The sequence below is a fragment of the Lissotriton helveticus genome, chromosome 3_1 (assembly GCF_964261635.1).
Source record: "Lissotriton helveticus chromosome 3_1, aLisHel1.1, whole genome shotgun sequence".
NCBI lineage: Eukaryota > Metazoa > Chordata > Amphibia > Caudata > Salamandridae > Lissotriton > Lissotriton helveticus.
The window spans coordinates 375,422,436-375,446,649 of record NC_136061.1 but is presented as its reverse complement, the minus strand read 5'-3'; the positions used below and the strand labels follow the sequence as shown (position 1 = coordinate 375,446,649).

Below are 24,214 nucleotides of genomic sequence, written 5' to 3'. Positions count from 1 at the left end.
AGAGGAAGCCCAATCACTCCTCTTGGAAGGCCAGACGTCTGCCTCTGAACTCATTGACTGCGCAATGGATGTCGCCTTGACCGGGTTCAGGCAACTGGCAGGTGCCGCTGTACTCCGCAGACAAGGCTGGCTCAAGGCCACCTCTTTTCGCCAGGAGGTGCAGACAAAAATTATTGTTATGCCTTATGACGGCCAACATCTCTTCGGGGAAAAGATAGATGAGGCCTTAAATACTATCAAGAAGGACACGGACACTGCCAAAGCCCTTGGAACACTGCAATTCCGGAACCAGTCCTTTCGTGGAAACAAAAACAGAGGACAATCTTCTTATAGGGGCTCATATCAGAACAGGTCCTCCTATTCATACAGTCAGAACAGAACGCAATACCAACCGCGACAACAACAACAAGGGCGTCAGACTTCCTACGGCAACTCTAACTATAGAGGGAAGAACCAGAAAAAACCCGCTGGCGGCCGCCAATGACTTGTGTCAATGGCCCATCCATCCACCATCGAACTTCTTCAAAATTGGAGGGAAACTCACACACTTCCTCGCAAATTGGAGATTGATAACATCAGATCGGTGGGTGCTCCAGCTCATTCAGTTCAGACATTCTCTGGAATTTGTCACAATTCCCCCGACAACACCACCTCGCAAGAGGTCCCACAGGCACCTACGATTGGTTCTTCAGGAAATCGCTTCCATGATGCAGAAGGGAGCGATAGAGAAGGTTCCACCTGCCCACAAAGGGAAGGGTTTTTACTCCCCCTTCTTCCTGATCCACAAAAAAGGGAAAAAGTGGAGGCCAATCCTGGATCTAAGGGCACTCAACGTGTTCCTAAAGAAACAATCGTTTCGTATGGTGACACTCCAGGAGATCCTGGGACTTTTGGAGGAAGGGGACTACATGACGTCCTTAGACCTGCAGGACGCCTACTACCATATGTAGGAAGGTAGATCCCTGACTATGGTTGCCCCCAACTTTTTGCCTGGTGTTTTGCTGGTTTTCTGACTTAGTTGACCTGGGGCCCTGCTATTCAGGACCCCAGGCCTACTGCTCTCTCTGTAAAATGGATTCCATGTACCCTAGGTACATATCTAATTGGATACTGAGTCACCTTATCAGTCCCTGTACAGTGTACCTTAGGTGCCCAGGGCATAGGTGTACCCAGGGCCTACCAGGGGCTGCAGCATGTATTATGCCACTCCTGGCTGGCCATCCAAATCTGACACAACTGGCTGCACGACAGCTGGGGCAAGGTGGTGTAATCACCCTTTGCTTTAGATATAGTATACCTATATCTAACCATAAAAATGGACACACAGATCTCCTATCAGTCACTCCTATGGCAGGCCTTAACAATCCTGAAGGCAGAGTGCTTGGAATCGTGTGAGATAGTGCTCTGGCATGAGCTGAGCCTGTCTGCGGCTTTCGGGATCCATCCCTTAGCCGTTTCCATGATATCGCATACCATATACTCTTAAGTGCATTATAATCCTCGCGGTTATATGCCAACTCTGGTATCGCTTTATCAAAACATGTCGAGTAAGGTGTCATACGAATTGGAAAACTAACCCCTCGCCAATTCTGGCGACGGGGTTAGCATTCCACCCTTCTAGAGGGACACGACATGTATGTAACCTGTAACCCCGGTTAAAGTCAGACATAGCCTTAGCTCCACAAAATGGATGCTGCCACCGAGACACAAGTCTGCCCTCCTGCTGCTGGGAGTCCTCCCAGAGCAGGAGGCAAGGACAAAGGGTTTCCTGTCAGGGGCGGTGCCAGCACCATCCCAGACAGGATTTTGTGTATCCTAGGTAGGCAGGGCTTTAGAGGAAGGTGACTGCAAGTGGCACCCCGGTGCTCACTGTGCATATGCCGGCTGAAACCAGTTCCAGGGGCACTCCAGCCCCTTGCCTGGGGAAAGCCCGCCAAAGGAGAGGGGTGTAACCACCCCCCTCCTAGTCCCACCCATAGGGCAGGACTTAGTCGCGTGCCAGCCCCTTTTTGCAGGATAAAGGTAGGAACTGGCCCCCTTCCAAATCAGATCATCTTTGAATCCTGAAACTACTTTCCACGAAAGGAACTCAAGACTCTTCCCAAGATTCTCCCTTGTGACTAAGGAGTAGTCACCCTGCAGCAGCAGGCACCAACCAAGCATCGCGGTTTGTTGCCAGTCTCTCCTTCGGATCAAGACTGCTCCAGCACGACGAGAACTGGCTTCCCTGGCACCTCTGACCTCAACCTACATCATCAGCCCAGCTGTGATCCGTGGGTGTGACGAGACCTCGAGGGACCGGCCATTTTCAGAACTGCACGACGCTTGTCCAGCACGACTCCCGAGTGACCCTCGACTGAGTGCTTTGGGGTAAGAGAAGCCCCGACCCTGAGCAGCTCCAGCACCGAAGTTCAGCCCCCCTGCATCCACGAGATCTGCGTGGGGCCCTTCTGCTCCTTGCTGCCAACCGCGTTGTCCAGGTCGCTTGCCCGTTGGCTAGTGGCCCTCTCACGACGCTCCACGACGACAACTACTGCTGGTCTGGTTGCTCCAGACTAGCCCTTTCTCCCCTCCAACAGAGGAGCACCGTGGACCCTCCTGGTCCACTCAAGACGCCATTTTAGGTCCACCGCGTGGGCCTTGCATTTGCCAAGACTTGTTGCCCCAATCCTGGGTCCAGCGACGTCGACAGCAAGAACCTTCGTGGGACAGCTCGCACCTCCATCCTGGTCGCCGACAACGCCTCCTGGTCCGAGAGACTGCAGAGCCCAGCAGCGCCCACTCACCTGACTGCGGTGACTTCGCCCGGTGCCATCCTGGTGCCCACTTAATCACTGGCTAGTGATTCAGAACTTGGTCCCCTCTGCTTTCAGGTCTTCTTCTTCCCTGATCCAGGCTTGGATCTCTTCGAACTTTTCTTCACTGGCCGCCTGCCAGCAACTTCTTCTTCAGGCTCCTGGTCCGTCAACAAGGGTTTCCGACGCAACTTGAACCCTATGCAGCCGCAGCCCCTGGGCTAGGTAAACTGAGTACTCCGGTGCTTCAGCATAGTCCAACACTCTAGGTGTTCGGATCCACTCCCGTTTTCGTCCCAGCTAGTCGGGTTCGCCCGAGAACAGTGACTTTGTAAATTCTAGCTTCCATAGACTTTGTCCCGCATCCCGTGTGAGAGTGCACACTCTGCACCCGAATTCCCTAGGCCTCCTGCTAGTAATCTAAAGGTTCAGTAGTCCAGTCCTAGCGATCCCAAAGCCTCTGAGAATAGTTACTTACCTGCTAGTAATTCGCATTCCACTTTCATAGTATATGGTTTTTCGTGCCCCTCGGGCATTTGTGTAAATTGTGCAACTTGAAGTATTTTTATAAGAGTTTTGTTGTGTGCTTAGCTCCCTGTCTCATAAAGAGCCAGGGTAGTCTTGTTATAAATAAATATACAGTTTATTTTCATAACAACTTGTGTGGTGTCCTTTCACTTGGTGTTCAAGGGGTAATGTGATGGTAAAACAGCTGGCTTAACACGCCCTCTAGAGTCTTAGCCTTAGACTGCTCGTATCCATGCTACTAGGATAGCTGGTCTATAAGGTTGACTTACAACCAATCATCAATAAGGGTTGTTTGGACTGATACAAAGTGCTCACTAGAATAGTGAACATTATATATCAGGCCAACTTCTCACACCATATTCCTATCCTCAAACGGCACAGGAAATACCTCAGGTTTGCTGTAGCGGGGCAGCACTACCAATTCTGCGTCCTCCCGTTTGGCCTCAAATCTGCTCCACGGATATTTACCAAATGCCTCTCCCCTGTGGCAGCCTTCCTTCATCAACAAGGACACCAGGTCTTCCCATACCTGGACGACTGGCTGGTAAAGGCACCATCTGCGACCGGCACAGCCAAATCCTCCAGCGCCTGTCTGGATATTTTCCAACGTCTAGGTTTGACCCTCAACCACAAGAAGTGGACACTGAAACCCAACAAGGTCATTACATTTCTTGGGGCAACTCTAGACACGGAACGCGTCAAGGCTTTCCCCTCTCAGGAAAGGAAAGTAAAACTCATCTCCCTGGCCACATCAGTGGCATCAAGGAAGACTTTACCGGTCCGCACCTTCAAGTCCCTCCTCGGCATGATGTCCTCATGTATCATGCTCATTCCACACTGCCGCCTCAAGATGCGCCCACTCCAGGAGGAGTTAACGAACCAGTGGACACAAAGTACAGGATCATTCGAGGACCGCATTCGAGTCACTCGAACTATGGTCAACCACTTACAGTGGTGGAGATCGCTCAAACACCTGTCACAGGGACTGTCGTTTCTGCTTCCCGCAGAGCCACATGTGATAACAACGGACGCATCCCTAGAAGGCTGGGGAGCGGTCCTCCAAGAACTCCAGATCAATGGCAAGTGGACAAAACAGGAAACCCAACTCCACATCAACCTATTGGAGTTAAGAGCGGTCTTCCTAGCTCTACAAGCTTTCCTACCACGCATTCGAAACTCCCCAGTGCTCGTCAGGACAGACAACACCACGACAATGCACTACCTGAACAAGCAGGGGGGAACGCGATCGCTCTCACTATCTCGAGAATCGCAAAGAGTCTGGAACTGGCTTCTGGAACGCTGAAAGCGGAATACGTCCCGGGCAAGGACAATGTCTTGGCGGACGCTCTGAGCAGAGAGGCGTCTCCATCCCACGAACGGGAGCTAGATACGGAAGTGCTGGAACACATCTTTGCGGAATGGGGAACTCCACAAATCGACCTTTTTGCCACGAGACAGAACGCCAAATGCCCAAGCTTCGCAAGCAGGCATCACCACTCAAGAACCCTCGGAAATGCATTTTCCATCGCATGGCGCAACGTCTTTGCGTACGCCTTTCCGCCATTTCCACTAATACCCAGGGTTCTCAGGAAGATGAAGTCGGAGCACTGGACTCTGATTCTGATCGCTCCATTCTGGCCGAGGCAGCACTGGTTCACGGACCTTCACCGCCTCTCTGCCCAGCCACCTATTCGCCTGCGCCAACATCCAGCTCTGCTCACAATGTCCCAAGGACAAGTACATCACCCGAATCTGAGCTCTCTAAAATTGTCAGCTTGGCTCCTGAATACCGGGAATTCAGCCACCTAAACATCCCTCAGGAGTGCAGAGATGTTCTTGCAAAGGCTAGAGCGGAGAGCACTAATAAAACTTACTCACTAAAATGGAAACGGTTTTGCTCTTGGTGTGCGACTGAAGGCTTGCACCCCTTCCACATCACTCCACAGCAGCTGCTACCATACTTACTACATCTGGCGCAATCGGGCCTTGCTCACGCATCGGTCAAAGTGCATCTGGCGGTGATCTCGAGATTCACCAGGACTTCTACAGGTCCATCCCTGTGGGCAAACAGACTTATAAAGCAGTTCCTTAAAGGTCTCTTCAGGTCCTTCCCACGTCCAAGACCGATCCCTCCGTCGTGGCACCTCAATGTGGTCCTTCACCAATTAATGAAGCACCCCTTTGAACCCATCCATAGGACAGACATCAAATTTCTCTCATGGAAAACGGCCCTCCTCCTGACTTTGACTTCTGCCAGAAGGGTCAGTGAGCTGCAGGCTCTCTCAATTCAAGATCCTTTTATGCAGTTCAGGGAGGACAGAGTCATCTTACGAACTAATCCTCGGTTTATTCCGAAAGTCCCCTCGGACTTCCACCTCAATGAGCCAGTGGTACTCAGGTCATTCTTTCCAAATCCTACCACTGTAGCCGAGAAAACTCTACATTCGTTGGATCTGAAGAGATGTCTTAAGTTCTACATTGACAAGACGAAACACTTCCGAAAATCATCTCAACTCTTTATTGCCTTTAGTAGACCACGGAAAGGCATGCCCTTATCAAAACAAAGCATTTCAAGGTGGATTTCCTCGGCGATCACCTTTTGCCATGACAAGGCCGGACGACCCTTGGACTCAAGAGTCAAAGCTCATTCGACAAGAGCCATGTCCACGTCTGCGGCGCTGTTTGCTGGAGTGCCGGTATTGGACATCTGCAGAGCGGCGACCTGGAAGTCCCCGCATACCTTCACCAGGCACTACTGCCTGGATACTGAGCTGATGAAGGATGCAGCAGTGGGCCGAGCAGTGCTTCGCCATCTATTCCAGTGAGGTGAGCCTTCCCACATCCCTCCATCCTTTACTGGTATGCACATTCTTTTACCGGTATTTACATGACAATGCATTTTGGTGGTTTGCAGTCGCGTGATATGTATTATCTACAGACTCATATATGATGTTCCATCAAAAATGTGCATAATATATTGCTTGCTACTCTGATTCAGGCATGTGAATCTATGAAAGACACCCAAATACTGGATAAGAAATGCGTTACTTACCTGTAACTGCAGTTATCCAGTATTAGTGTCTTTCATAGATTCACATGCACCCTCCCGCCTCCCCTGGAAGGACTCACCTATCTCTCTAACAAGTTTACGCCTACCTAGCTTGGTGCGTACGAAAATCTGAGAGACCTAGGCTCCTGACAGGAAGGTTCTAGAAGGAGGTGGTAGCTGATTGGTTGGCTTCTTTACTTTGGTCCTTTTTACAAAAGGACACAGATAGGCCACTAAGGTGGGACCCTTGGGCCTACTCTATTTAGGTCCTTTTTACAAAAGGACGTGGATAGGACACTAAGGTGGGATCCTAGGCCTATTCTTTTCTATGTATGTCTCTAGGACATTACTTTTTTATATACCGGAGGCTCCCGTCTCGACGACGGGGAATGATTCAGGCATGTGAATCTATGAAAGACACTAATACTGGATAACTGCAGTTACAGGTAAGTAACTCATTTCTTCAACAAACCCGGACCAAATAACGAGGTCAGAAAATACATTTTTTAAAGATCTCATATGCTTCCACAGAGGACCCCCACTGTGCCCCTATTGCAGGATCTAGGATGCCACTTATTTAAAGACTTAGCAAGACTTTGTCCCCTCCAGTTGTGGGCTCGGTTGTGGCGGACACCAGAGCTAACAAAATATGCAGAGGGTTTATCAGAGATTATGTCCATGGATGGGTGGCAAAAAATTAAATGGCTAAAGGACTTAAAATTGCTACTGTATGACCTTGATCTTAAAGATGCTTGGATAAACAGAACTGCACCACCTAAGGCAAAGCTCAAGAAGGTATACTGGGCTTGGGTCAGTAGTAAGGGTTTTCTGGATCCTAAAATTAGGCAGGATGACTGAGGAGTTGCCCCAGTATTGGAACTTTCGTAAGATTCCCATGCTTTGTATCATTCCCCCGTCGTCGGAATGGGAGCCTCGATAAATAAAAAATACCATAGCAGTAAGTACAAAAGAGAAAACTAGGCCTAGGCCTCATCTCATTTTGTAGCTTATCCACCTCTTTTTGTAAAAGAGACCAAAAATTCTGCCACAACCAATCAGAATAGCCTCACCCCATAGAACCCTCCTGAGAGAGCCTCAGAGCCTCAGATTTTCTACCGCACGTTGTGCTCTGCTCAGGTTTCTCTTCAGATTGGATTCTTTTCCATTTCTTCAACTTTAATATGTCTGACAAGGAGAAGAAGGCATAATTTAGAGCTTGTGCTACTTGTTCTAAGAAGAGGCTGTTTGTGGCAGGGTATGCTCAGACGTGAGTCCCTTGCTCACTTTGCCACTGGATTCAAGCAAGTCGGGCTGAAGACGGCTGTAATGCCAGAAACCGGTCCTTGGAAGCTTGTTTCCGGTCCAGAGAAGGCATGGCTTGGCAGTTCGGGCTGGACTGTTCCCATGAGGCACAGGGTCAGACTGATTTGCATATGGCCATGTCTGAACTGGGGTGGCAGAGTGGGCTAAAGAACGATGATGGATTAAACCCAGATCTTTTGACTGGGTGTGGGTGTTTGATTGGGTCAGATGCTCCATCCATCACCACCCCCTTTTGTACCGCTTTGGCCGCCATAAGTGTGGCAGGGTATGCTCAGACGTGAGTCCCTTGCTCACTTTTTTTTTTTTTGCAGTTTTATATAGCGCAAACTAGAACCGAACCGAATGAGTTATCAGAGCGCCTTACATAGCACCAGTTACGTTACATGAGGACACACTTTCATTTTTAGGCATGGGGAGATTAAGTGATTTGCCCAGAATCACAGGTTTTTTTTGGCGTCGTTACCGAGACTCGAACCCAGATCCCCAGGTCCAGCGGCTTAGCCGTTAGGCCAACCCCTCTCCCCACTTTGCCACTGGATTCAAGCAAGCCGGGCTGCATATGGCCATGTCTGAACTGGGGTGGCAGAGTGGGCTAAAGAACGGTGATGGATTAAACCCAGATCTTTTGACTGGGTGTGGGTGTTCGATTGGGTCAGATGCTCCGTCCATCACCACCCCCTTTTGTACCACTTTGGCCGCCATAAGTATGGCAGGGTATGCTCAGACGTGAGTCCCTTGCTCACTTTGCCACTGGATTCAAGCAAGCCGGGCTGAAGACGGCTGTAATGCCAGAAACCGGTCCTTGGAAGCTTGTTTCCGGTCCAGGGAAGGCATGGCTTGGCAGTTCGGGCTGGACTGTTCCCATGAGGCACAGGGTCAGACTGATTTGCATATGGCCATGTCTGAACTGGGGTGGCAGAGTGGGCTAAAGAACGGTCTTTTGACTGGGCGTGGGTGTTTGATTGGGTCAGATGCTCCGTCCATCAACCCCCTTTTGTACCGGTTTGTGGAGGACAAGCATGAGGACTGTATCTACTGCTTGTACCCGGACCACAAGGCCACAGATTGTAAAATCTGCAGAACATTCTCTACAAAGACCTTGAGAGACAGGAAAGGCCGCTTGTTGACTTGGCTTCAGAAAATGAAGTCACGTAAGGAGATTTTGTCATCTGACAGTGAGGATTCTTCATCAGCTGTGTCCTGCAGAAGATCCAAGAAGAGGGGTAGGTCATCCCCTTCAACATCTACTGAGCCCCCTGTGAAAGCCTTACAAAAGACCTCTGATAGGTCTGAAAGGGCTAGTCCCAATAAATTTCCTCACTGAGGTGTAAAGGAGAGGCTGGGACAGACTGAGGAGACACAGACAGCTAAAAAGGTGAGGAAAAGTTTATCTGTTACTTCTCCATCATCTGAAAAGGAGAAGGGAGGTAAAAAACCTTCTGCTGTCCCTCCGGACGGAAGATCTGACAAGAAACCACGTCCGTCGACGACGAAAACAGCTGGCGGCGGCGGCATTGATATCTTCGTCGACGTTTAAGGTACCTGTATCCTGCTCGTCGACGATGGTGTTCACATCTTCGACGTCGACGATAATGACGACAAAGATAGTGTCGACGACGAGGACAACGTCGATGACGACGGGAGCCATGATAATTCTGACGACGAGCTCATCGACGACTCCGTCGACGATCAACCCGCCGTCGCCAAAATCCATCTCTCCGTCGACGGTTCCATCGACGACGATTTCGCCGACGTTTACGTCGACAGCGAGTCCGTCGACAACGAGTCCGTCAACATCGTCGACGATTCAAAGGGTCCGCATATCTTTAAGAAGGCAACAAATTACCCCAGAGATGACATCTCCTCGGCGTGTAACACCTTTGCCTCCCACTTTGCTTCTTGATGAGGAGTCTGATGACGATGAGGATGGTCCTTATGGAGTGCTATACTGAAGAGCGCCAGTTTGTTCAGCAAGAAAGGGCTCCACAAAAATCACGCCAGGACATGGTGGCAATGCCGTCCTCTCTTATAACGGACTTACAATTGATGTTAAAAGACTACAAAAAGAGGTTTCCGTCGCAAACTGCGTAACAGCAAGAGCGTCCTCCTTCTCCATCCATTCCTACTACTTCTGCAGTGGCAGTGTATGGTCGGAAGGTACTAAAGTGATGCAGAATCCGGCAACAGTCATCCCTGTTCTTCCCTGGCTGGAGAAGAAATATAAAGAACCAGAAGGCAGTCCCACTTGCCTGACTCGTCAGCCGAAGCCGGACTCAGTCATTTCCCAGGCGGCGCAAAGCAAGTCCAAGAATCCTTCGACACCACTTACAACACCGCCAGACAAGGAAGGCGTAACACGCCCAACCGGTAGCATTCCTTACATGAATATCTCTCTCCACCGGGGAAGGAGGGCGGGCGCTTATGACTATAACCGAGATACCCCTACTACAGAACTGGAGTTACAGGACAGAAACTACTCCTTATGTAGTAGGGGATCTCTGTGTATAGTCATAATCTAGTGAATACAATGGCAAGCCCATCCCCACACCAAAGCGGCAGTGGAGAAAAGAGAAATACCACCACTATTGTGCGAACAGATTTCGCAGCGAAGCCTGCCCCACCTGATAGTCTGCCCTGGCATCAGTGTCCAGGCAGTAATGCCTAGCAAAGGTGGCCGCCTTGCAGATTTCTGCAATTGGAACATTACGGAGCAAAGCAGTCGTGGCAGCTTTGCCCCTGGTGGAATGAGCCTTAGGTTTACCCCCTAAGGTCTAAGCCTTTTGGTAACACAATTGTATACAGGACACAATCCACCTAGAGATGGACTGTTTAGAGGTAGCAAGACCTGTCCTGACTGATCCATAATTGATGAACAATTGGTCTGACCAACGAATATCCTTGGTTTTATCCAGATAAAATTTCAACACCCTCCTGACATCCAGGGAATGTAAGGACCTTTCCGCTGGAGAAGAGGGATTCTGAAAAAACGTAGGTAAAGTTATGGTCTGGTTAACATGAAAGTCAGATATAACTTTAGGAAGAAATTTAGGGTGAGTACGCATAACAACCGTAGCAGCATGAAATACAGTATAAGGTTCTTGGCAACACAACGCCTGAATCTCACTCACCCTGCGGGCCGATGTAATGGCCACGAGGAACGCCGCCCTTCCAGGATAGGTGCTGCAACGAAGCCTTATGAATGGGTTCAAAAGGCTCCTTCATCAATCTGGACAGCACCACATTCAATTTCCATGAAGGCGAAGGAAGCCTGACAGGAGGGAACACTTTCTTCAAGCCTTCCAAGAAGTCTTTGATCACAGGGATCTGAAAGAAGGAAGTCTGTGAAGGGCATTTCCTGTAGGCAGTCAAAGCAGCCAGATGAACCTTAATGGAATGAACATTAAGGCCAGACTGCGCCAGATGTAGAAGATATGGAAGGATGACATCCTCCTTACATGTTGTCGGGTCAGAGTTCTTGGACTTGCACCAGATGCAAAACCTCTTCCACCTGTAAGCATAAGAAGTCCTAGTGGAAGGTCGCTTAGCCTCCTTCAGTATGTCCATGCGATCTTCTGGGAGATTCAGATGGCCATATTGCACTAGCTCAGGAGCCATGCCGCCAAACTCAAAGACGAGAGGTTGGGGTGCAACATCTGCCCCCTGAACTACGTGAGAAGGTCCGGCCTGCACGGCAGCCGCATGTGAGGAAGGAGGGACCGGTGAAGCAGGTCCGTGAACCACCACTATGGGCCATTCCGGGGAAATCAGTATCATCCGCGCCCTGGACTGGGACAGCGTGATGAGCACCGTCGGAATCAGGGGAATAGGTGGAAAAGCGTACAGAAAGCTGTTCGACCAGTCGATCCATAACGCATTCCCCAGCATCCCCGGCTGGTAGTACCTGGAGGCGAAGTCTCGGCATTTGCTGTTTTCGGCGGTGGCGAACAGATCTACGTCTGGAGTCCCCCACCTTGCGAAGACTTCTCCTAGTACTTCGTTGTTTATGACCCATTCGTGGTTTTCCTGAATCAGTCTGCTCAGTGCGTCGGCCTGAACATTCTGCACACCTGGTAGATGGGTAGCCGTTATCGTCAGTCCTCTGGCTAGACGCCAGTGCCAGATCGCCTGCGCCTCCTGCGACAGAGTGGCGCGATCTCGACCCCCCTGCTTGTTGAGGTAATACATCGTGGTCGTATTGTCCGTCTGAACAAGCAAAGAGTTGGTCCGGAAGGACGGATGAAAGGCCTTCAGTGCCAAGTGAACAGCTCTGAGTTCCAGGAAATTGATGTGGTACGTGGACTCCGTCTGGGACCACGTCCCTTGAATCTGTAGGTCTCCGGAGTGCGCCCCCCAGCCGTGGGGCGATGCATCCATCACAATAGTCTGCGTGGGAATGTCCTTGTGGAAGGGAACCCCTCTCAGGAGATTCTCCGCCGAACACCACCACCTCAGAGACTGAAGAGCATGCAGAGACAGTCGTATCCTGTCGTCCCAAGACCCTTTCCTCTGATCCAACTGATCCTCCAAGCACTCCTGCAATGGTCTCATGTGCAGCTGTGCGTGTGGCGTGAGGAAGATACAAGAGGCCATCGATCCCAGTAGAGAAGACACCGTCCTCACTGTTGTAGATGGAGTGGTCATAAGAGCCAGAGCCTTCCGAAGGAGTGATAATCGTCGCTCCTCCGAAGGAGACACGCTTGCTGACAGCGTATTGATGGAGGCTCCCAAGTACTGGATGCACTGGACCGGAGTCGGGACAGACTTGGACATGTTGATGTGCATCCCCAGCTTGTTCAAGAGAACGCACGTCTTCTGGATGTGTGCTTGAGCTTCCGAGAAGGAGGAAGCCTTGATCAACCAATCGTCAAGGTACGGGTAGACAAACACCTTGTTCTTCCTTAGGTGTGCGACTACCACTGCCATGCACTTTGAGAATGTTCTGGGCGCAGACTTCAGTCCGAATGGCAGTACTGTGTACTGATAATGATTGGCGCAGACTTGGAATCGCAGAACTTCCTGTGCTTGTGTGCAATGGGCATCCTGTAGGTCTATGGCACACAGCCAGTCTCCCCGTTGCAGCTGAGGATAAGTCTGATGCAACGACAGCATGCGAAACTTCTCTCTGCGAATCCCCTTGTTCGCTTGTCGCAAATCCAGAATGGGCCTGAACTAGTTCTTGTCTTTTTTGCGAACCGGGAAGAACCGGGAGTACAGACCTCTTCCCCTTTGAGACAGAGGTACGTCTTCTATCGCCCTTTTCCTTAACAGGATATCGGAAACTGCGAGCTGACCGGAGGAATTGATGGAGGCGGGCTGGTGAACCGAAGACTGTATCCATTGCAAACAATATTCAGCACCCACTTGTCCTGAGTAATTTTTCTTCACTCTGCCAGAAAAAAATCGAACGCTTCCCCCCACCGGAGCGGGTAACGGATGTAGGGGAAGTAACAGCTCAGGGTCGAGACCCGGCCGCGCCCTTGTTCGCTGTAGAGGACTGCTGACCTCCTCTACCCTTCTGGCGCTTCTGGAAGTGCCTCCGGAACTGCTGCTGTTGTTGCTGCTGCTGTCCAGAAGCTTGTCCTCGCACTCTGCCCTGCGCCCGAAACCATCTCTGGAACGGGCGGTAGGCTTTCTTTTCTTTGGGCTTCTCCAAGCCCACAGCCGTCAGAGTCTCGGCCTCCGCCTTTATGCGGGCAATCTCATCATCTGCATGCTTCCCGAACAGGGTCTCTCCCGAGATGGGCAGATTAGCCACTCGCTGCTGGGCCTCCGGCTTGAGTGATGTGAGCCTGAGCCAGGCATGGCGTCGCTGGTTGATCCCATGACAATACCCATGGGCCGGCAAAAGAGAACCATCAGCGGCCGCGCTGATGACCTGGTTCGAGACCAGCATCCCTTCCTTCTGGATCTCCAGGAAATCCTCCCTCCTATCACGTGGCAGGAGTTCCGCGAACTGCTGGAGAGATTCCCACAGGGCACGATCATAACGCCCTAGCAGAGCCGTATCGCTAGCGGCCTTCATGGACGTAGAGGCCGTCCCACAGGCCTTCCTGCCATTTGAGTCGATCCATCGGCTCTCCTTATCCGGAGGCACGGTAGAAGACGGAGAGGTAGAGTGTTGTTTTCTGGCCGCCGTCACTATAACGGAGTCCGGAACAGGGTCAATCTTCAGAAAAGCCGGGTCGGAATCCGGAGCCCTGTACTTCTTCAGAAGACGGGACGGAGCGGCTTTCGTCGTTGCATGCGTAAGGAACAGCTCCTCCGCTGGCTCTACCAATCCTGGCACGAGCGGCAGTAGAGGGCGAGACAAATGCTTCTTGTGAAGTGTCTCAAAAATCACGGACGTCGTAGGTGTAGGAGCCGGAAAAAAGAACTGGAAGTAAAAGGGACCTGCAGTGCATTCTGGGATACTGTGAAGTTCTGGAAAGTTCTCTTAAAGGCACAGTATCCTGCTTTGAGCCACATAATGGCAGCCTATGGGGCTTGTCTGTCCATGTCTTCCTCTCTATCATTCTAGAGGGGTTTTTGCTGTTGAGGCAAGGAAAATCTGGACAGGCTTTGCTGTTTGTGGATTTTTTTGGTGGAATTTCTAGTTGAAGTACTGGACAGTGTAGCCTGTGGATATAGGCTGCATTAACTGTCTTTAAATTCTCTCTTAAGTGTCTGTGCAGTTCTGCATTTTTTCGACACCTTAAGAGATTATTTTTGATTGCTCCAGGGTCCACGCACATGGGCGGGACTATTCACTAGATTAGGACTATAACAGAGATACCCCTACTACAGAACTAGAGTTGCAGGACAGAAACTGCTCCTTCATCCATACACTTCAGCTCCGCATCAGCTTTTGCCATATATTCTTTCTCTGGCTAAGTCAGGTTTGACTCATTCTTCTGTCAAGGTACATCTAGCAGCCATCTCTAGATTCAGGCGGACGTCTTCAGGTCCTTCACTTTGGTCCGCTAGGATTATTAAACAATTCCTGAAGGGCTTGTTCAGAGTTTTTCCTCCAGTCCGGCCTCTTCCACCAGTCTGGCAGCTTAATTTGGTTTTGGCTAATCTGATGAGAGCTCCGTTTGAGCCCATTCACAGAGCAGATCTGAAATTTGTATCATGGAAACTGGCTCTCCAATTAGCCTTAACATCGGCCAGGAGGATTAGTGAGCTCCAAGCGCTCACTATTGTGGAATCTTTTCTTCAGTTCAAAAAGGATGTTCTGATTCCAAGGACAAATCCAAAATTCATCCCGAAGGTCCCATCCGAATTCCATTTGAATGAGCCTGTGATTTTGAAATATTTTTTTCCCACGACCTACTACACCAGCGGAGAGGTCTTTGCATTCTTTGGATGTTCAGAGGTGTCTGAAATTTTATCTGGAACGAACAAGACCATTCAGGAAGTCTACTCAACTTTTTGTCTCTTATAGTGCCCCGTGTAAGGGATTCCCGCTTTCAAAGCACAGTATTTCACGTTGGATCTCTAATACAATTCAGTATTGCCATCAGGAAGTGGGGAAACGCTTGAAAGACTAGTTTGTGCTCATACAACGAGATCTGTTGCTTCATCAGTGGATCTTTTCTCAGGAGTCCCTACCAAGGACATCTGTAGAGCAGCTACGTGGAGCAGTATCCACACCTTCACGAAGCACTACTGCTTGGATTCTTCCATAAAGGAGGATGCAGCGGTGGGTCAAGCAGTCCTGAGAAATCTTTTTGAATGAGAGGTGAGCTTTCCCTACAATCCCTCCTACCTGTATTGCACCTTTTGTATTGAGTTTTGTTTTCTTCTCTGTGGTAACATTTTTATGAGTTGTTTCCTATGAGGATATCTATGTTGACATGTAAGGATATTCATGTAACAAAATATGCTTTTATGACTTACTGCTAGCTACTCTGATACAAAGCATGGGACTCTATGAAAGTTCCAATACTGGGGCAAGAAAACAAGTTACTTACCTGTAACTTTGGTTCCACAGTATTGGTAACTTTCATAGATTCCCATGCGCCAACCCTCCTCCCCTGGGAAAGCTCGGCCTTTTTTTTTACTGAGATAGTTGCTGTTACACAACGGCTACGAAAATCTGAGGCTCTGAGGCTCTCTCAGGAGGGTTCTATGGGGTGAGGCTATTCTGATTGGTTGTTGCAGAATTTTTGGTCTCTTTTACAAAGAGGTGGATAAGCTACAAAATGAGATGAGGCCTAGGCCTAGTTTTCTCTTTTGTACTTACTGCTATGGTATTTTTTATTTACCGAGGCTCCCATTCCGACGACGGGGGAATGATACAAAGCATGGGAATCTATGAAAGTTACCAATACTGGGGAACCAAAGTTACAGGTAAGTAACTTGTTTTCTTCTTGCAACATAAGCACCTCACACGATATGAACCATACCTTGATATCATACAGAAATCTTTTGATAGGGCCCTGTTTTTTGAGTTCAGGGTAGGATCACTGCCTATTCGCGAATTGACTTCGCATTGGAAGCCTCCGTACCAAACATCACCTATATGCCCGAATTGTGAGGCTAAACCTAAGTCAATTGCGCATGTCTTTTTTGCTTGCCCAGCTTACAAATTGGCAAGGGAATTTTGGCTTAAACCACTTTGCAGAGATCTGGGTATCCGCTGCCATTCTGCAGCGTTGCGCATTTTTAGGTCTGATGCGCGAGCACTGTATGCCTGTTGTCGGACCAAATTCCTGAGATGGGCATGGAACATCAGATCGAGAGCTTTGAGTGCAATTTCCTCAAGCGTGCCTTCCTCCTTTTCTCTCTTAGTGGCCGCGTCTCCCTTTTAATACCCAAAACGCCCCCCCTTCATTGATTAACTAGTCCCCATTAGCAATGATGAATAATAGGGTGTGTGGGTGTTGACACAGACTGTTCTGCTCGGTTGGTTGTCTCTCGCAGGATTGTCTTCCAAAAGGGCCTCATGGTTGTTATTTCTGGCTCTTTTCATTGCCTTTTGAATAACCTGGTCCGGGTATTTTCTCTGTTTTAATTTCATACCTAGGTCTTTGGCCTGAGCTTTGTACTTAGTTATGTCGCTACAATTGCGACGTAGGCGTAGGAACTGCCCGTATGGTAAATTCTCCCTCAGGTGACGTGGATGGAAACAGTCAAACCTGAGGAGGCAGTTCCGCGCCGTCGGTTTGAAATGGGTCTCTGTTTTTAACAAACCTGTCTCGTGGTAGATGTTAAGATCTAAGAAGACCATCGAACTGTTAGACATTTGGTGGGTAAACTTAAGGTTCTGGTTGTTGAGCCACTGCATGAAATCACTAATTGATTGGCCGTCCCCTTCCCAGATCACCAGAATGTCATCGATGTAACAACGCCATGTGTGGATTCTCTCCCTGAAGGGGTTGTCTGGGTGGAGAATTTTTGAAGACTCAAGATGGTGAACGTATAATCCCGCCAGACTCGGGGCAAATGTACTCCCCATGCTGGTTCCATGGCTTTGCCAGTAGAGAGTTCCCTCATATTCGAAAAAGTTTTTTGTAAGAGCTAATGAGATACACTCCATGACCACTCCCCGAGGGGTTTGGTATTTCCATCGATCAGAGTAGAGTACTTCCTCGATAATAAGTAGTGTCTCATCATGTGGGAGGCTGGTGTAGAGACTCTTCACATCAAGGCTCAACAGCATTTGTGATTCAGGGTTAAAGGGGTGGTCCTTTAACAATTGTAGAACCGCTTTGGTGTCTCTAAGGTACGTGTTGGTTGCTTGCACCAGAGGTCGTAAGAAGGCATCCGCGAACTTCGACAGTGGCTCAAGGATGGATGAAATGCCAGACACAATGGGCCGGCCAGGTGGATTTTGAAGGTTCTTGTGGACCTTTGGTATAGTGTAGAAGTAGGGAATGCGAGGGTTTTTTTGGACAAGGAATTCTGATTCTTTTTTAGTGAGCCAATTGTGCGCCAAGGCTTCCTCAATCATAACCTCAATCTTTACTCGTAGGGACTCCGTTGGGTCTTCTGCCAGCATTTGATAGTTCCTTCTGTCAGAAAGGAGTCTCCTGCAAGTTGTAAATGGGTCAGGGGCCATGGGGTTATGTTAATAACTAAGTCCCCCTGCTGCTCGTTGATGCTTGGTTCGCAGTCATGCTCCTCGTGCTCACCCTGGGGTCTGCTTGCATTACGGGTTGCCAGGTGACATTGTTGCCCTTCCTGTTCCTCCCTTTGCGGGTTCCCTGACCCCATGATAAAAAAGGCTGAGCATTCTGGGGTGCGTTAGTTTGGTCTGGTACCCATTGGGGATACATTTGTCCCATTTGTGGCGGGCCAAATTGGTATTGGGGAAACTGGAACTGATTCTGGTACAGATTGAATTGGAGTCCCTGGAACCCTCTCCAGCCTCTTTGGCGGGGGAATTGAGACCTCTGTTGACGGAAACCTCCCCTCTGTTGTTTCTTTTGATGGAAACCACCAGAGTTTGTGCTGGTGGAACTACCGTCCGCACTTATACTATCAGTGTCCTTTACGTTCCCTTTCATCACATAATCAGCTCTTGTATATGGATATGCTCCCTCTGGGGTAAAACGGTCCTTGTCCTTTTTCATTTTGTTAAATTTACTTTGTTTCAAAGTAGCCTCAAAATCCTTCATTTGCTGATTCAGTTCTTCCAAACCTTTCTTTAAGTCTGCTGGTGAGATGAAGGCTTTCAAATTCACTTCAAGTCTCTGGATTTCTACTTTTAATTCCAAAGATTTTCTTGTGGCTGTTTGAACTATTAACTATTCCCTCATTAACAGGCCATGTTGCCCTACATGGCCTGTTAATGAGGGAATACCTAAGGAACAAAATATCCCCACAGGGTTTATTGGTCAAAAACGAACCTTTCACCTTTCAGGACGACCTCATTTTTAAAAAAGCCTGGTCCCTTATTTCCTGGCATTGTACCAGAGACTGGTTGGCATTAATAGTTCAAACAGCTACAAGAAAATCTTTGGAATTAAAAGTAGAAATCCAGAGACTTGAAGTGAATTTGAAAGCCTTCATCTCACCAGCAGACTTAAAGAGAGGTTTGGAAGAACTGAATCAGCAAATGAAGGATTTTGAGGCTACTTCGAAACAAAGTAAATTTAACAAAATGAAAAAGGATAAGGACCGTTTTACCCCAGAGGGAGCATATCCATATACAAGAGCTGATTATGTGATGAAAGGGAACGTAAATGACACTGATAGTATAAGTTTGGACGGTAGTTCCACCAGCACAAACTCGGGTGGTTTCCATCAAAAGAAACAACAGAGGGGAGGTTTCCGTCAACAGAGGTCTCAATTCCCCCGCCAAAGAGGCTGTAGAGGGTTCCAGGGACCCCAATTCAATCCGTACCAGAATCAGTTCCAGTTTCCCCAATACCAATTTGGCCCGCCACAAATGGGACAAATGTATCCCCAATGGGTACCAGACCAAACTAACGCACCCCAGAATGCTCAGCCTTTTTTATCATGGGGTCAGGGAACCCGCAAAGGGAGGAACAGGAAGGGCAACAATGTCACCTGGCAACCCGTAATGGAAGCAGACCCCAGGGTGAGCACGAGGAGCATGACTGCGAACCAAGCATCAACGAGCAGCAGGGGGACTTAGTTATTAACATAACCTCATGGCCCCTGACCCATTTACAACTTGAAGTACTCAATAAAGGCTTAGGGTACGTCCCGACTAATAAACCTGACACTTTCCTTCTACACAAAGAAATCCAGGACTTCATCAGAACAATCAAACTGAGAGCTTTCTTTAAAGACAAAGAACCATCTCAGGAAACTTCTGATACCGGATTAAGACCAAAGTCTAATTTTACACCTCTAGACAACCAACTCCCTGTGGAAGTTTTGGCTTTTGAGAATGCCATCATGCTTGAACTAAGCAAAATAGATACCAAGCAAAGGGTGTTCCAAAACTTGAGCAAACTGGAAAATGAGGCGATAAAAGAATTAAAACAAAACAAAAATCTGGTTATAAAACCAGCAGGCAAAGGTGGGGCAGTGGTAATACAGACTACCACTGCATATGACAGAGAATGCAGGAGACTCCTTTCTGACAGAAGGAACTATAAAATGCTGGCAGAAGACCCAACGGAGTCCCTACGAGTAAAGATTGAGGTTATGATTGAGGAAGCCTTGGCGCACAATTGGCTCACTAAAAAAGAATCAGAATTCCTTGTCCAAAAAAACCCTCGCATTCCCTACTTCTACACTATACCAAAGGTCCACAAGAACCTTCAAAATCCACCTGGCCGGCCCATTGTGTCTGGCATTTCATCCATCCTTGAGCCACTGTCGAAGTTCGCGGATGCCTTCTTACGACCTCTGGTGCAAGCAACCAACACGTACCTTAGAGACACCAAAGCGGTTCTACAATTGTTAAAGGACCAACCCTTTAACCCTGAATCACAAATGCTGTTGAGCCTTGATGTGGAGAGTCTCTACACCAGCCTCCCACATGATGAGACACTACTTATTATCGAGGAAGTACTCTACTCTGATCGATGGAAATACCAAACCCCTCGGGGAGTGGTCATGGAGTGTATCTCATTAGCTCTTACAAAAAACGTTTTCGAATATGAGGGAACTCTCTACTGGCAAAGCCATGGAACCAGCATGGGGAGTACATTTGCCCCGAGTCTGGCGGGAGTATACGTTCACCATCTTGAGTCTTCAAAAATTCTCCACCCAGACAACCCCTTCAGGGAGAGAATCCACACATGGCGTCGTTACATCGATGACATTCTGGTGATCTGGGAAGGGGACGGCCAATCAATTAGTGATTTCATGCAGTGGCTCAACAACCAGAACTCTTTCCTTAAGTTTACCCACCAAATGTCTAACAGTTCGATGGTCTTCTTAGATCTTAACATCTACCACGAGACAGGTTTGTTAAAAACAGAGACCCATTTCAAACCGACGGCGCGGAACTGCCTCCTCAGGTTTGACTGTTTCCATCCACGTCACCTGGGGGGGGAATTTACCATACGGGCAGTTCCTACGTCGCAATTGTAGCGACATAACTAAGTACAAAGCTCAGGCCAAAGACCTAGGTATGAAATTAAAACAGAGAAAATACCCGGACCAGGTTATTCAAAAGGCAATGAAAAGAGCCAGAAATAACAACCGTGAGGCCCTTTTGGAAGACAAACCTGCGAGAGACAACCAACCGAGCAGAACAGTCTGTGTCACCACTTACAGCCCAGTCTCAAACCAAGTTACCAAACTGGTCAATAAACATTGGCGCACTCTGACAAGTGGCTCATTGAACCTAGAAAAACCACTATTTGCCCATAGACGTGGTAGGAATTTAAAGGACATGCTTGTCCACACCAGACCTCCCACCAACAGAGTAGAACAAACAAGGCTACAAGGAGTACATGGCCACCATCCCTGTGGCAACTGCAACATCTGTCATTTAACCAAGAAGAGCCTTACTCTCACCTTCACGAACGGTACCAGTTGGGAACAACGCAGTTTCACCAACTGTAACAGTAAGAACGTCGTGTACCTGATCACATGCCCCTGCAAAAAAGAATACGTGGGGATGACAACAAGGCAAGTGAGAATACGGATCAATGAGCACAAAAGCAACATAAGATGCAAAAAGTCAACCACAAAAATGGCAGCCCATTTTTTAGAATTCCAACACTGTGTGAATGAAATACACTGGACAGTCATTGAACAGCTCCCTACAGAGACAGGACTATTTGAAAAGGAGCAGAGGTGGGTGTTCCGCCTTGGGACGGACACCACTGGGTTAAATGACTCCATTCCATGGAGCCAGTTACGTTGATCGGTTATGATCACAGTTTTGCATCCTCTTGGATGGCAACGTGACTAGTTCATTACGTGTCTGCTTGAAGGCTGTAACAAGACATTTGCAACTGATGTGTTTTTTCAATATTGAAAATACCCCCATAGTGTTCAGAATGGGCACATAGTAGCGCTGCACTAGGTATTAAGACTCTAAATCAATTTGCCTAAGTTACGTCTTACTGGCAGCGCAACGAGTTTTACAACCTGTTTGCTTTTAAGGCTGCTATTAGGTAATTGCAATTTACGGTGTTGTTTTTTTAATATCCCCCCATAGTGTTTTTTCAATATGCCCCCGTAGTGTTCAGTATGGGTACAAGTAATGCTATCCTGGGTATTAAAACCAATCGCCCAAGTTCCACCTCTCACTCTGTGAGCATGCGCAGACCTACGCGTCTGTTTCCAACGCATGCGCCTCGGAACGGCGTGGGGAGAGAACACGAATGCGCGAGTATAGGCACGCTGATCCCTAACACATGCGCAGTCTAACCACGATTCACGCCCTTGTCCGTAGCGCATCACCGGACCTCCCTTCGCACTAAACCCATGTAAGGGCAAGCTTCCGCTTTCAATTTAATCACTAATTGATGCGCTCGGCAGTATATAAGAAGCCCCATCTCAACCTGACTCTCCACTTCGTCGGAGCCGCGTTGAGGGGAAGGCAGTCGACTAGACCATGCAGTAACCGTGAGTTTGTTTGCAGAACCGAGGGCCATCCAATTCTTTCTCCTCGTACTACTATTTGAACCTAAAAACCTACCCTTAACATTCTTTAGGTTGCTATATTAAGCTGTAAGGAAGGATTCCCCCAATACCACGCCTGGGCTCATGAGGTCAGAGAATCTTGAACTATAAGTAAGCCTCCTATATAGACTTTGCCTTCTTTTTCAGCTAGTCCTTTGGGACGGATATTTTGGCGTATTTCCACTACGTGTATGTCTGTGTCAAGTGTGTCTTCTTTTTAAATATTTTTTCACAGGGTCCTTGGGCCACAACTTTGGTTCATTTATACCCTAAAATAACAGGGACTTTATTTTTTTCCCTTGTTCCTGGACGTCCGACTGTGATGTTTACTGTATGTTTTGTATTCCACAGGTTCTTCTCACGCCAATTGGGCGCAACTGAGCTTACAAAGAAACACTGATAGGTACATTTCACCTAGTTTTTTTGTAAATTACCCTTTTACATTTACATTTTTTTATCCATGTGAGTAAGGTGGGGATTAATGTGCAGATCCCCGTCCTGAAGAAGGAGTTCCAGTACTCCGAAACATGTCGACGCTTTTCATAGGTTGACATACCCTAATACGTATATTTAGTCAACCTCACCTTGCACCTTTTTAACAATACCAGCCGAGGATGTAATAAATAGTTCTTTTTCCTACGAGCCAGGTATTTTTTATCTTTCACTTTTTCACCTCACCTTATCACTCACATTCCTTCACACACATACACATAGGTCACTACTAAGTGCTCCTGCGTATCCGTGAAGTCGTAGCATGCCGCATCCCGTAGAGGGGTGCGAAGGCCCCAATGATGAAGCATGACACCAAGGGGCCTATTGGTGTGTGAGGGGCATTTAAACAACACTGTGTGCTCCCCATCACTTTAGGGATCACTACCACTCTCTAGGTGGATTCCATTATGTTTATACGAATTACCAGGGGAGACTGAATCAAATATCTCTCCCTCCCCCCTCTTGGTATGTTTACGAAGTCAATAGACACCATTGGTGGCAAATGCTCAGCCAGCCTAGACTTCGAAAGGGGATCCATGCTCCGCACCAAACAGAAAGCATTTGATGTTGAGAAGGAAATACGCCATCTCTAGGTGGAGATGGGAGCACTGTTTTGAAAGGAGTTTAACTACTCCCTCAGGGATTCTGAATCTGCTTAGGGGCTGGAAGAGAAAGAGCCAAGAAGAGGAGCAAGTCTAATTGGAACCTACAAACAACGCCAGAACCTCAAGAAAAGCAAGAAGCCCTCATTCACAAAGAGGAGTGCCAATGAAGGTCTATTTGAGCATGGCTCCATTCAAGACCCAGAAGCATCAGATGAGGATTAGCAGAGCACAGACATCTGTATGTGAAATATGCATAGTAGCCACATGCTTATCAGATTTATTTCAAATTCAAGTTAACAAGGAAGCGCGGATGGGACAGAAAATGCTATAGCACCTGTTAACAAATTCCCACCCATTTCAACCCAGACTCCAGAGGAGTAAGCATGCTGCTACAGAATCTGTGCACAAAGTTTAATTAATAAAAACACACACGTTAAACTGAATGAATTCTTCCCTTTAGTAGGAATTTTGCAGCATGAGGAATTTTCTAATTCAAATGCGACCCTCCCTCTTCCCCAGAAGATTTAAAACTGAAAGGAGGAGTCGGTATGCGCAGTAGTCCTTCCATGGCATACGTCTGATGTCACAAGAGAATGTAAATAACTCCAGCTGGTTGAGGACACCCAAGTGAGAGGTAAATAAAAAAACAAATTACAAATAGACTATTTCGGACCGAACCTTTAGGTGGCGGAATAATGTATGGCATGTGAATTCAGAAAATGCTTCAATATGCAAAACTACTCCTGCAGGTAAGTAGCTTTTTTGTTATCCATTTATGTGCTGGTCGAGTGACATTCTAATTTAAAGAAGATTGAGCAGGTCCAAGTTTCTGTAGGCAGATGGACAATTGATATTTAAAATTAAACTTTGTTGGAGTGAAT

General features: G+C 48.2%; 1 protein-coding gene across 1 annotated transcript in view; it reads left to right on the top strand.

Moving 5' to 3' along the window:
* SUPT6H (SPT6 homolog, histone chaperone and transcription elongation factor) overlaps positions 1 to 24,214 on the top strand; it is a 1,180,384-nt gene that overhangs the window by 179,615 nt on the left and 976,555 nt on the right. The window lies entirely within an intron of this gene.